This window comes from Zootoca vivipara, chromosome 6, assembly GCF_965207765.1.
Source record: "Zootoca vivipara chromosome 6, rZooViv2.hap1.1, whole genome shotgun sequence".
NCBI lineage: Eukaryota > Metazoa > Chordata > Lepidosauria > Squamata > Lacertidae > Zootoca > Zootoca vivipara.
Window position 1 is genome coordinate 87,644,835 of NC_142589.1, and position 13,704 is coordinate 87,658,538.

Sequence of the window (13,704 nt, forward strand, 5' to 3'; positions counted from 1 at the left end):
GCTCCTCCCCATTCCCTTCTCCGGTGGGGCCCCCCTCCAGCCCCTCCCACCGCCCAGAGCCTGGCAAGGGAGTCACTCCTCCCTTCTCTCTCTCCCTCTCCAGCTCTCAAAACTTTCCAAGTTTGGATTAACTGAACGGGGGCTCCTCCAGGACGCTGGACTCCTGAGCCCCCACTTTCCCTCAAAACGCGCCCCACGCCCGGTGCTTTAAAGGAGGGGACACCGCCATGCATTGATGGGGAGAGGTTGCTTACTTGCAGGGTGAGTGCTGAATGTTTTTTTCCTTACTTAAAACAATGTATCTCTGTATCGTTTGGCTTCTTCGCCCAATCCCAGATGCAACGGATGCTCTGAGATTCTGTCAAATTGCATGTTTTCGCCCTGTTTCTCGCAAACGGCCCTCAACTCTTACCCTCCCTCCTTCCCCCTCCATTTTTAAAATTAAAATAAAACCCAACGATACACCTCCTCTCCACCATGGCTACCCTCTTTTGTTTTGGAGGTTGAGAGGAGCCAGCGGAGAAACAGATCTCCCTCCCCCAGCCCCCCCCCACACCCACATTTTTCCAGGGTGGGGGCATTGGAGAGAGTTGGCTTCCTTTATTTTCTTTGCAGACCCATTTACCCACCCAGCCCCGCTCCCCCCCAAAAACAGAATAAAATTAACGGTGCATGTGCCACTCAGCGGCCTCGAAGGGCGTTTTTGAATCCTCTCGCTTCCATTCGCTTTGGAGAGACCACTTGCGCCTTTTGTTCTGGTTCCTGGCATTTGGAGACAGCAGTTTGGATAAACTCCTACGCCTCTGAGGGTTTGAAATGCATCTTTTTTGGGGGGGGGGAGAACTGGGCTATTTCCACTTTAGAAGGCTTCAGCCTGGAAATGTCCTCTCTGCGTCCCTACATCAATTCATATGTGTGCGCATTTATTTCTTTAAAAACCCTCTGGTTCTATGCCAAGTGAAAGAAACCACTGAAACTAACAGTTTCTCCATGCTTGTCGCTTTCTGTGGGTCTCACTCTGCAGCAGGCCGGACTATAAGGCAGATAAATCACTTCTCCAGTTTCTGTTCTTCTGGCTTCTGCTTCTTAACTTTCAAGCAAACAACTTGCGGTTTCCGCAAAGTTAACTTTCGGGTGGTTTTTTTTAGGGGGGGCGTTGGTGGGAGGGCGAGAGACTGAAGGAAAAAAGACACGCACACCCCTCTTCATCCTATTGCATGTAGAATCTGTTGTGTTTTAGGAAGCGAGGTCAGGAAAGTTCTGAAAATAAAAAAAAACTTAACAAAAAAGAAGAATTTTCTGCAGGATTGCGGGTGGGGTGTGTGTTTTATTATGAGTGTGTGTTGAGGGAGATGTTTTTGGGGTTTTCTTTTCTCTGAGCAGCCCCACAATTGCCCTATAGAGATACCGTATACTGTATCCCGACTCCCAGTCTTTTGTCTGATTCACAACAAGGAGCGAAATTTAGGAGGCGAAAACTTCCCAAAGTTGTTGTTTTCTGAAGCATGTTAAAAGCTGGATTCTGATCCCTCCTCCTCCTTTACCCACCCCCTCCCCAGCCACCCAACACCACTTTAAAAATAAATAAAATAATCCAGCTGTTCATAAACTGATGAATGTTGCTTACGAAATGTTCAAGTGCACAGAATAAGCTCCTCAGCAGAACTTTGGCAAACGGCATCCCCCTAATTTAACCGAGGGTTGGCTAGTTTAAAAGGAGGAATTCAGCAGAGGGGGTAAAATAAATTTCCAAGAATTTGCTACATATATATTTTTAAGGGTGGGTGGGTGAGCTGTTTGCTTACTATTCTCAGTCTCCCTTCCCCCCACCCCCCACCTTGTCTCAATCCCCTCCTAGATCCTTAATGAACAAAGGATGGCCAATGGAGAGGGGAGAAATTGGGGGGGGGGAAACGCAGAAAGAAACACCATGTGATAGATTTAAAAACACTATAGTATTTAAACCAGTCTGATTGAAAGGTGGGGTGGGGGGGGTGAGTTGCAAGCACACTGTTTGTGTGTGTGTGTGTACATTTTTCCAAGTTTGGGTCTTGATGATTAGGAGCAAACGATTAGGGCTCAATAAAAAGAGATTTCTGCTCCTTTAATACAGATTTCGGATCCCCATCTCCTCTCCAAAGACCCTGCAGCAGCAAATATTTTAGCACTGGCAAATGTGGACAGTGTTATTGTAGTACGCGCTCTAAGGGCCGTTTGGCCCTGTGATGTGCGTGGGGGTTTGTTGTTGCTGCTGTCTGTCAGAGCGAGGAACATCTGGGCTGGCGAATCAGCGTGAGTGAAAGGTGCTGCCAATTAAGAAGCCATCTTTTCGCCCTCTTTCTCTGCAAAAAGCAAAGCAAAACCCTACCCTTTATTATTATCATCATTTTTTACACTTTCTCTCCCCCATGGTATGTTTCCCAACTATTCAACCACAGGAGAAAACTCAGCTTAAAAGCAACGGCGCATTGCATGCATCCAAGTGTTACTTGAAAGTGGACCCATTTGGAGCTTGTGGGCTGAAGTTTGCCTTGCCCCTTGGGCTGCTCTCAGTTGATTTCAGTGGATCTGCTCTGAGTGCTGCTATTTATTTTTCTTATTTATCTGTTGCATTTAGATCCCACCTCCCCCCCCCACAAGGGGAGCTCAAAGTGGTTTACATGGTCGTCCCACCCCCAACCCTAACCTAGATTTACGTACATATCTTCCCCCGACCCCCTTGGTAATCTCCGCAATACCTGGTTACCACCTGTGTGGTGTTCATACTTCAGGTTGTTTAAAGTTGGTTTGCACCTGGAAATGAGAGTGTGTGTTTGTGTGAAGCACTCCTCCGAGCTGGGTAGTTCCAATATCTCCGGACGCGGCATTGCATATCTGGTTTCGGGGCAAAACAGGTCTTCTGTTGGTGTGAAGCAAAAATTGCACCTTATATATTCAAGGTCCTTTTCGATTCTGACTGATTTGCAGGCTCACCTCTGAGTTTTCAATTTCTTGAAACGAGAAAGCCAGCTTGGTGTAGTGGTTAGAGTGTTGCACCCGGGAGAGCAGGGTTCAAATCCCCGCTCAGCCATGAAGCTCACTTTGGAGTCAGTCACTGTAATTCTGGGCCTGACCTACCTCACAGGGTTGTTGTGAAGAAAGGGAGCTCCTCGGAGAGAGAGAGAATTGTGGGATACAAATGCAGTAAGCGAATGAACGCAACAGTGTCAACCCGATTTTGCAGCCTTTGCTAGTGCAGTGCCCTCCAGATGTTTTGGATCGCAGCTGGCACTGGCCCCAGCCTGCAAGGCTGCTGGCAGAAAGCTGGCAGATTTCATGGCAAATCAATTTCGAAACTGAAGTGGAGTTTCACAAGCAGCTTAGTGAGCTGGTGCGGAAGGTTTTGGAAAGAGAAAAAGTTGTGCGTATAAAATTTTGTGTGTGGGTATGTACATGTACGGACAGTTAACGTCTACCTGATCGGTTTACAAATGGTGCGCGTTATTGATCAGTCTTCCCTCTTCCTCTTAAAAATATTTTTAATGCAAGTGCCATTATTATTATTAATTAAATTTATATACCGCCCTTCACCCAAACATCATGGAGCGGTTCACAGCATAAAGCAGTGGTGCCTCGACTTACAAATTTAATCTGTTCCGAAGGCGCCTTCGTAGGTTGAAAAGCGCCATTGGAAATGCGGTTTCCCATAGGAATGCATTGGAAACGGAAAAAAAACGTAAGTCGAAGCAACCCTATCTAAAAATTCGTAAGTCGAAAAATCCCTATCTAAAACCGCTGCGGTTTCCTTTCGGATGTCGAGACATTCGTAAGCACGCGGCCATTTGCCCCATTCGTAAGTCGAAAAATTCGGTTGTCGGGTCGTTCGTAAGTCGAGGTGGCACTGTAATACAAAATGAGAACAGAAATAAATTAATAACGGGGAGCCACTGCAGAAAAGGCCCTGTTCTGATGTTGCCACCCTCCGGACCTCTAGAGGAGGAATCACGTGAAGAAGGAGAGGCTAAGTGCTGGATCAGGCCAAAGGCTCACCTTCTTCAGCATCCTTCTCACCAGACACCTGTGGGAAACACCCATGGATGACGCAAACTCCAAGAGCACTCTCCCCCTTCTGCAGTTCCCAGCGGCTGGTCTTCAGAAGCCTCACTGTCTCGGCAGTTAGCCATTGCGGATAGTTGCCGCTGAACTATCTAGGAGTCTTAAGAACATAAGAAAAGAGCCTGGCTTCTGGGTCAGGCCAGAGGGGGGGCCCGCTGAGTCCATCATCCTATTCTCGCAGTGGCCAGCCAGATGCCCCAACAGGAAATGGGCGTAATCACGAATCTTAAGATCCGCACCGAAGATAGTTCATCTGAGTACACTATTTTTTCCATTTAGCCCACCCGCAGACATATCATTCGGCGGTCTGTGAAAATAACGTTCATCAGATGTAGAATTTTTTTGTTGCTGCTGCTGCAATGGCTTGATATTTATAAATCCGGTGCTGTTTGGTGCTTGTGGGGAAGCGACTGGGGGGGGGGCAGAGATTGTGGGAGGGTGTGGGAGGGGAAAGCGGAATCTTTATATAAGAGTTAATTTAGTTTGTTCAAAATGTGTCAGCGTGATCTGAGCGTTTGCCTCTTGCGCTCGTTTTGCTTCAAACCACCTTCAATCTATTCATTTTTTGAAAAAACACGTAGACAATCTCTCGCCCATTTGGAAAGAGAAAAATAAGAAAGCTGTGCATCGGTCTCCAGGGAGGAAGCGATATATTTATTCCCCACCCCCACCGTCTTACAGCGATAAAGTGATGACTGACTCTCCCTCTTTTTCCTCTTTTTTAAAAAAAATCAAAACAAAATCGGATGTAAGAGTTCTCAAACCCTGGAGAGCTGAAACACATCTTTCCCCCTGCATTAAAAATTGGAGCAATGCTTTGATTTTGAGCCGGGAACATTCTGCATGCAAAACAGCTTCTCCGCTGCTGAGCTAGGACACCTGCCCATCCTCAGAGCTCCTGCCCATCTGAGGATCCACAGGAGTTGGAAGGAGTTCGGCCCAGAACGCTGACTCACGCAGAGGCACAACAGGCAATTCTGAATACAGGAAATTGTGTGCTCTTCCCCTCTCTCACACATACCCTCTGCACCTCCTCCATGTTGGTAGAGCATTAGGCTCGCCATCTCAGGGTCAAGAATTCTCTAGGAACCAGTCTTAAACCCTTAAACCAGTCTTGGCAGAGGGTTTAAGACTGGTTCTTTGAGAATTCTTGGCCCTGAGATTAAGAGCCTTGTGGTCTACCGAGGTGGAGGGGGGTGTCCTATCCTTCAGTCCTCCCCCTGGAAAATGGCAGGCAGGCAGGGGTGTGCCTTGTAGGGGAGGGAAACCAGATTTTTTTTCCCCTGGGGGGCGCAGAATTGCACAGAGTGAAAAAGGGGGTTGTATGAGAGCTTTAGGGGTAAAGGGGGGGGGGAATTACATGGGTAAAGGACATTCCAAGCAAGTTTCTCTCCTCTACTCCCTCCTGTCCACCCTGGATGTAATTAAGGCATGGAGGTTTGCCACACAATATTGACAGAGGTCCAAGATCTGCAGGGAGGGATAGCCATATAGCAAGGAGGTCTATACTTAGCATTCCCCATTTATCTGGTCAAGGGCCGGATCAGGGTGTAACCGAACTGGAGGCTGAATTTAATGCGGAGGGTGTCATGAGGGGAATGGACGGCGGGCTTGCCCCATGGAGAGAAAGCTCAGCCTGGTTTCGGGTCTGGGGCATGTTGGGTCAAATTTGCACATTGGAAAAGCTGCAGTGGGCATCTGTTCTATTGCTTACTGTGGGATGTCTCTTTCAAGCCTCCTTTTAGCCAAGGAAGGGACCCTCTGCACACCAGGGAGCACGTGTAGCCTCCGCAGTGGGAGACCCCCAATTCAGCACATCTGTTGCAGGCAGTAAACGCTTCTGAATCCCGCTTGCTGCAAACCGGTCAGGGAGAATTCATAGAATCATAGAGTTGGAAGAGACCACAAAGGCCATCCAGTCCAACCCCCTGTTCTTGTGCTCCTTCTTCTTCTTTGGTGATCGCTTGTAGCTGAGTAAGATTGTCTTCCATGAACATGGTCTTCACAGTGAGTCCATAAGGGACTGTGGAGGCCAATTCTGGATCCACACGTCCTTCCACAGTGGGGACATTGGTTTCCGGGTGGGAGTTGATCACGGTGAGGGTTTGCCAAGCGTGCCTTCCTCTTAGCACCTTTCTCCCTTTCATCCTGAGTTTGAGTGTCTTCAAAGCCCACGACACCTTTGGTAAAGGCTGTTCTCCAATTGGAGCACTTGCAGGCCAGTGTTTCCCAGTTGTCAGTGTTTATACTACATTTTTTAAAGATTTGCCTTGAGACAGTCTTTAAACCTCTTTTGCTGACCACCAGCATTGCGCTTTCCATTTTAAAGTTCGGAATAGAGTAGTTGCTTTGGAAGATGATAATCAGGCCTCCGCACAACATGACCAGTCCAACAAAGTTGATGTTGAAGAATCATTGCTTCGACCCTGCTTGCACCTGGTTGGTTGCTCTGAGAACAGGATGCTGGACTACGTAGGTGAGCCAACTTTGGCCTGATCCAGGAGGGCTCAGTGGCTTAACAGGGTCTCTTATCCCTTGCTACTGGAATCTGTTTAAACTGGAGATATCAGGTCCTGTGCTTGGGCAGGGAGACTAATCCCAGCTTGCTGTAAAGCTTGAGGCAGCCAAGGCCTCGCGGACAATTCTGGGCTTGTGGCACTCATCTCACTCTATAGGCCGAGGGAGCCGGCGTTTGTCCACAGACAGCTTCCGGATCATTTGGCCAGCATGACTAAGCTGCTTCTGGCGAACCAGAGCAGCGCATGGAAAGGCCATTTGCCTTCCCGCCGGAGCAGTACCTATTTATCTACTTGCACTTCGACGTGCTTTTGAACTGCTAGGTTGGCAGGAGCTGGGACCAGACAACGGGAGCTCACCCCGTTGCGGGGATTCGAACCACCGACCTTCTGATTGGCAAGCCCTAGGCTCTGTGGTTTAGACCACAGCTCCACCCGCATCCCTATGGTGAAGTAGGAACCCTATTTAAGAAAAGGAAAGATGTATCTAGCAGGTATCTCCCTGCTCGATGATTTTCCTCATTGGCAGGCTTCCTCTAAGCCAGGCATCCCCAAACTTCGGCCCTCCAGATGTTTTGGACTACAATTCCCATCTTCCCCGACCGCTGGTCCTGTTAGCTAGGGATCATGGGAGTTGTAGGCCAAAACATCTGGAGGGCCGCAGTTTGGGGGTGCCTGCTCTAAGCTCTGTGGTATCCCAATTTCCCCACCCCAGACCACTTGAAGATCTCTGAGGGTCTCAGCGGGGACCTTAATGACCCCCTCCCTAGCTTCAGCAATTGCAACATGCTGTGCCAGATTCTGTATGATTTTTAATTGTTTTGTTATTGTTTCCTTTAATTCCTTATTGATTGTATTACTGTGCATTCTGTAAAGCTCACACTGCAATATATGAAGTAAAAGGAGGCGATGAAAATAAAAAAAAAATCTATGTGGATGTTTAACGTGTGCATGCCGCAGGACCGTTCGAACGAAGTTGGTGGACCGCTGTGTTCTCTCTCTGCTCTGAGAATGGCAGGATTGAGCCATCCTGAGCAGAAGGAAGGCGTTCAAAGAATCACGCAGAGACAAAGCGGTTACCCTCCATGGTGGCCGAGTGATTTGGAGTCATGGAATCATAGAATTATAGAGTTGGAAGGGGCCAGGAGGGTCATTTAGTCTAACCCCCTGTAATGTAGGAATCGCCGCTAAAGGTGGCCACCCAAACTCTGTTTAAAATCCTCCCAACAAAGGAGAGCCCATCACCTTCTGAGAGGGTCTGTTCCGCTGTTGAACAGCTCTCCGTATCAGAAAGTACTCCCTAATATTTTGTTGGAATCTCCTTTCTTGTAGCTTGAATCCATTGGATTGAGTCCTGTGATCTGGAGCAGGAGAAAAATGCTTGCTCCATCTTCTATGTGACTAGACCCTTTTTGCATCTGTTTCCCTCGGAGCGCAAACAGTTCTTGGGAGTTTCCTGCATTCTTCCACGCATGCCAGTGTTATGCTCTGATCTTCCCACTTCACTTCGCCTTCCCTTGCATGATAATTGGACCAGCCACTGTGGTTGGAGGTGCAACGCCAACCGGAGAGAATTTGCCTTGCATCTGTTCCCTTGGCATCGTCAAAGGGTCTGTGTGTGGCTTTCCCTTCTGCTTATCCCCCAAATAATAACGATAAAATCATGCTGCACTTTTTTTTATAAAAGAGATCTTTCAAGGCCGTGACAAATTTGAATGGGTCAGGATGAGGAAATCGGGAGGCCCTTGCCAGACAGTTCCCAGAATTGTGGGAAAACATCTGTTTTCCTCCTCCTCCTCCTCCCTCAAAGAGTGGGAACAGACATTGGTTCATTAAACCTGCTGGCCAGTTTTCAGTGGTCCAAAATCTAGAAGCTCCAAAATCTTGAGATTGTATAGCCCAAACCCTTTTTATGATCCTCCTTGTACATCCCATTTAGTTGTCTGTAATATAACCAACTCCGAAAATGTTCTTTTAATTTTGTCATAGTCTTTTAATTTCCATTTTCCTTCTTGATCCCTCAGTAGAACTCTATATGTAGGCCACTTCTCTTTTTTACCAAGTGGTTTGAGTAATGAAGCTTCAATTGGTGATAACCACCAAGGTGTTTTTTGTTCTATTAAGTCTTTGTACCTCTCCCACACTCTCATTAGTGATTTCCTAATTATATGATTATAGAATCCTTTATGTACTTTCCCTTTCCCATACCACAAGCATGTATGCCATCCACATCTGTTGTCATGACCTTCCAAATCTAATGCTTCTTCCCTTTCCAGTTTTATCCATTCCCTAATCCACATCAAACATGCAGCCTCGTAGTACAATTTAAGGTCTGGGAGGGCGAAGCCTCCTCTTTCTTTTGTATCTGTAAGTATCTTATATTTAATCCTAGGCCTTTTGCCACCACCACCACCCCCCCCCAAAAAAACTTAGAAATATCCTTTTGCCATCTTTTGAGGCAATCATCCTTAACCATTACTGGGACTGTCTGAAAGAGAAAGAACATTTTCGGCAACACATTCATTTTCACTGCCACAATTCTTCCTAATAGAGAGAGGTTCATTCTACCCCATATTTTTATCTCACACCGTACTTTTTCATAATTGCTCCTCATTTAATGTCCGCGACAACCCTGCGAGGTAGGCTGCAAAGGCAGAGACTGACCCTCAAGGTCACCTCGTGAGCCTCATGGCCAAGTGGAGATTTGAACCCTGGTCTCTCCCAAGTCCTGGTCCAGCCACTACACCAGGCTGAGTCCCACCTGTAGCCCTGGAGGTCTTAAACCCACTCCCTGACGGTGCATTGCTCAGGGGTCAAAAAGGTTTATCTTGCCTGGTCCGGATCGGTCACGCGGAGACGCCTCTGTAGGCTGGATCGCGCATGTGCCTGCAATTTTCTGCACGGAGGCGAGTCCCCGCACCGTGCTGCGTCGGTGGCTCGGTTCGGGGGCGGCTCGTGGGCCGCTCAAACAACCTCCACGGGCCGCTTCCAGCCCATGGGCCTTAGGTTGCTAACCCTTGGCTCAGTCCGTTGTACCAGAAAAGATCATTTCCTTCCCGCAGGCACCGGCAGGCTGGCACGCAAGGACTCGGTGCCTCCCTCTATCTACGTGAGATGCTCCTGGGCTCCCTTGCCAAGGCCGCTGTTTTCAGTTGGCTTCTTTTTTTTTAAAAAAAGGTTTTTTTGTGGGTGTGTGTTTTTGCAGAGTGCACCGAAACTGCTTTTAGGAGGTGTGTGCATGCATGGTTATTTATGGCCCGGTTCTCTGTTGGATGCGTGCTTCGTAAAGAGAGAAGCAGCACCACGAAAGGGCTGCGTCAGATCGTGCAAGCCCTCCTGTCCGTGTGTAAGCAGAGCCTGGAGCCACACGAACTGGGAGTCTGGGGCAGATAAGATTCTGGCTCTTCCTCCTCTTCCTATGTTAGGGTGATTTCAGGTTCTTGCCTGGCAGCTCCTCTTCCCCCTCCGCCCTGCCCTCCGTGACAGGCTCAGTGGAAACCCATTTGCTTCAGTCGTGTGTTCAAAAGCCTTGCTTTCTGATAATTAAATATATATGTGTGTGTGTATGTGTCTTGGGTTTCACCCAAGGGTTTTCTTCCGTGCACCAAAATGATCTGTTATGAACACAGATTTCTGTGGATAACGCTTCTCTCACCCTGGATAACCTTTGCTGGAAACTCTTTCTCATGTCTCGTCCTGCCTTTCTCCACACATTAAGGACCCAAGGTGTATTCAGAGAGGGTTGTCGTCATGCTCCCTGCCCTAATTTTTCAGGAATCAGTTTCTTGCAAACCCCGCCCCCCCCCTCAGTTCCTTCTTTCCTCCCTTTGCTTATTTTTCCCTTTTTTGCAGGGATATGTCTTCTTTCTGCCCAGGGTTCAGATCATGTCCATAAAAGGTTTAGTTCAAAAGTGGGGAAGCTCAGGATAAAATCAAAACAGTTGTATGTTTTGGAAGGGACCCCCAAGGGCCATCTAGACCAACCCCCTGCAACACAGGAATCACAGCTGAAGAAGCCTTGGCAGATGGCCACCAAACCTCTGCATCAAACCTCCCAAGGTTGTCTGTCCCACCCTCCATGTGTGACAGACCCTGAGGTTTTCTACAATCAAAGGGACGTGGGTGACGCAGTGGTCTAAACCACTGAACCTCTTGAGCTTGCCGATCAGAAGGTCGGCAGTTCGAATCCCCACGACGGAGTGAGCTCCCGTTGCTCTGTCCCAGCTCCTGCCAACCTAGCAGCTCGAAAGCACACCAGCGCAAGTAGATAAATAGGTACCTCTGCGGCGGGAAGGCAAACGCCGTTTCCATGCGTTCCGCTTTCCGTCACGGTGTTCCATTGCTCCAGAAGCGGTTTAGTCTTGCTGGCCACATGACCCAGAAAAGCTGCAGACAAATGTTGGCTCCCTCAGCCTGAAAATGAGATGAGCGCCGCAACCCCATAGTCGAATTCAACTGGACTTAACTGTCCAGGGGTCATTTAGCTCTACAATCAAGCAGTATATAAATTTTTTAAAATAGAATAAATGTCTAAGCAGTTTGAAATGCAACCCAGTCAGGTGGACAGGGTATAAGTAATAAATTATTATCATTACTATTTCTACTATTATTACTATTATTATCTGAGCCGTGGCATTGCAAGTGGTAGGCTGTGCAATGCAAGCGAGCCTTGCGTCCCTCCCCTTGTGTTTGCATGGCCACACCCCACAGACGAGGTCCATGCCCATATCCCAAATCTTAGCCCCCCCCATTCTCCATGCTTCTGCCACGGTTTGCAAAAACGCTCATGAAAATTCACCAGTCTTTTAGATGAATAGAACTGTAGTGTTGGAAGGGATGCCCAAAGGTGTTTGTGTGTGTGTGTGTTTGTGGATAACTTTAGGGGAACTTGGCATTCCCCTTAGGCAGTGTGGTGTAGTGGTTAAAGTGTTGGACTCTGCCTTGGGAGACCTGGGGGGTTCAAAACCCCACTCAGCCATGAAGCTTGCCACGTGAACTTTTGGGGCAATCGTTTCTCGATTCGACACCAAATTGGGAGGGGTGGCTAATACCCCAGAGGACAGGATCACACTTCAAAATGACCTTAACAGATTAGACAACTGGGCCAAAGCGAACAAGATGAATTTTAACAAGGAGAAATGTAAGGTACTACACTTGGGAAAAAAAAATGGGGATCTGTGCCACTCAGTTTCCCATTTGGTCCTGCAAATAGAGAATCTTCAGGCGCGAAATGCGCCTGGCGCCCTGCTAGTTTCGAACCCTGACACCACCCAGCCAGAAGGGGCTAAATGAGGGAACAGAAAGGCATGCATGGAAAGTGGGGTGTGATTCAGCTGGGGGTGATTTTTTTTGCATGAGAGAGAACGGCTGACGGGTTAGAGAGAGAACAAGCGGCACGCCCATTAATTGCACCGAGAGAGAGAGAGAGAGAGAGAGAGAGAGAGAGAGAGAGAGAGAGAGAGAGAGAGAGAGAGATATGAACTGCGGAGCATTGCAGAGGCCACATCTTCTCGCTTCCTGGTGGGGGGTGGGCAGCCTGGCCAATTCTGCCCCTTGCTTAGAAATCAAACAAGTTCCATCTGGTGTCCAGTGGGGGTGGGGAGAGGATGGATCAGCCGTTAATCATGGAAGGAGGATTTGAGATTGGGAAACATAGAATGGATTTTGGCAGGGGGGGGCGGGGCGGGGGGAGTTCATTCTCTCTCTCTCTTTTCATTTGAAGCTGATCCACATCCAAAAGGAGGAAAGAGAGGTACCTGATTGTATATCTATGTAGCTATAGGATTCACCTTATTATCTTGACTGCCATTCGCGTTAGCTGCTTTAAAATTTGTTATTTAAGATGGTTGTAACCCTCTTCATGGGGAAAGGTGAGAATCATAGAGTTGGAAGAGACCACAAGGGCCATCCAGTCCAACCCCCTGCCAAGCAGGAAACACCATCAAAGCATTCTTGACATATGCTTGTCAAGCCTCTGCTTAAAGACCTCCAAAGAAGGAGACTCCACCACACTCCTTGGTAGCAAATTCCACTGTTGAACAGCTCTTACTGTCAGGAAGTTCTTCCTAATGTTTAGGTGGAATCTTCTTTCTTGTAGCTTGAATCCATTGCTCCGTGTCCGCTTCTCTGGAGCAGCAGAAAACAACCTTTCTCCCTCCTCCATATGGCATCCTTTCATATATTTGAACATGGCTATCATAGCACCCCTTAACCTTCTCTTCTCCAGGCTAAACATGCCCAGCTCCCTAAGCCGTTCCTCATAAGGCATCGTTTCCAGGCCTTTGACCATTTTCGTTGCCCTCTTCTGGACACGTTCCAGCTTGTCAGTATCCTTCTTGAACTGTGGTGCCCAGAACTGGACACAGTACTCCAGGTGAGGTCTGACCAGAGCAGAATACAGTGGTACTATTACTTCCCTTGATCTAGATGCTATACTCCTATTGATGCAGCCCAGAATTGGATTCTGCTTTCCTTTGGACCACACCAGCAAGGCAGAGATGGGTGTGTGTGTGTGTGTTGTCGTCCGTGCAGCCCAGGACCTCCAGATACACTTGTCCAAGCTTGCTCCCCAGGGAGGTCACTTCAGTGCTGCTAACTCAATGGTTTGACTTCAGCCCCGGAGACGCACTGCATTGTCCCTCGAGACAACAACAAGAACAGCATACAGTAGGTCAAAATCTGTGAAATCGTGGAAGAAAAAAAGGCAGAATAAATGTTGCCTTCCTATAAAGAATATGAGCGTTGTTTATTAAGTATCGTTCCAGACCCGTGATGAGGCTTGCCTTGAAAACGATGCTTCTGTGGCACATGCAATAAAGGAATGCCAAATCATATAAGAGGCATCCTGAGGTTCTAGCCCTTGCCAAAAACCTCAAATTATGCGTAATTTTCTCTTGTCACAGCTCTATTCCAGAGAGAGCGGTAGTACCATGGATCCCGTGTAAGATTTGAAGCAGTTTCCCGGTTGAGTGGCAGTTACTGCGAGACCATATACAGTATACCAATTTTTGGGGTAATATATCTGCACGGATGGGGATGCGGGTGGCGCTGTGGGTTAAACCACTGAGCCTAGGGCTTGCCAATCAGAAGGTCG

General features: G+C 48.0%; 1 protein-coding gene across 5 annotated transcripts in view; it reads left to right on the forward strand.

Moving 5' to 3' along the window:
- PTPRS (protein tyrosine phosphatase receptor type S) overlaps positions 1-13,704 on the forward strand; it is a 282,909-nt gene that overhangs the window by 57,590 nt on the left and 211,615 nt on the right. For 4 of the 5 annotated variants that reach the window (XM_060275383.2, XM_035118880.3, XM_035118881.3 and 1 more), the window contains exon 1: positions 34-261. The gene's annotated coding sequence lies outside the window, so the exon portion shown is untranslated. Of the gene's footprint in view, positions 1-33; positions 262-13,704 lie in introns of those variants that run through there. The other variant, XM_088672957.1, reaches the window with a different exon arrangement.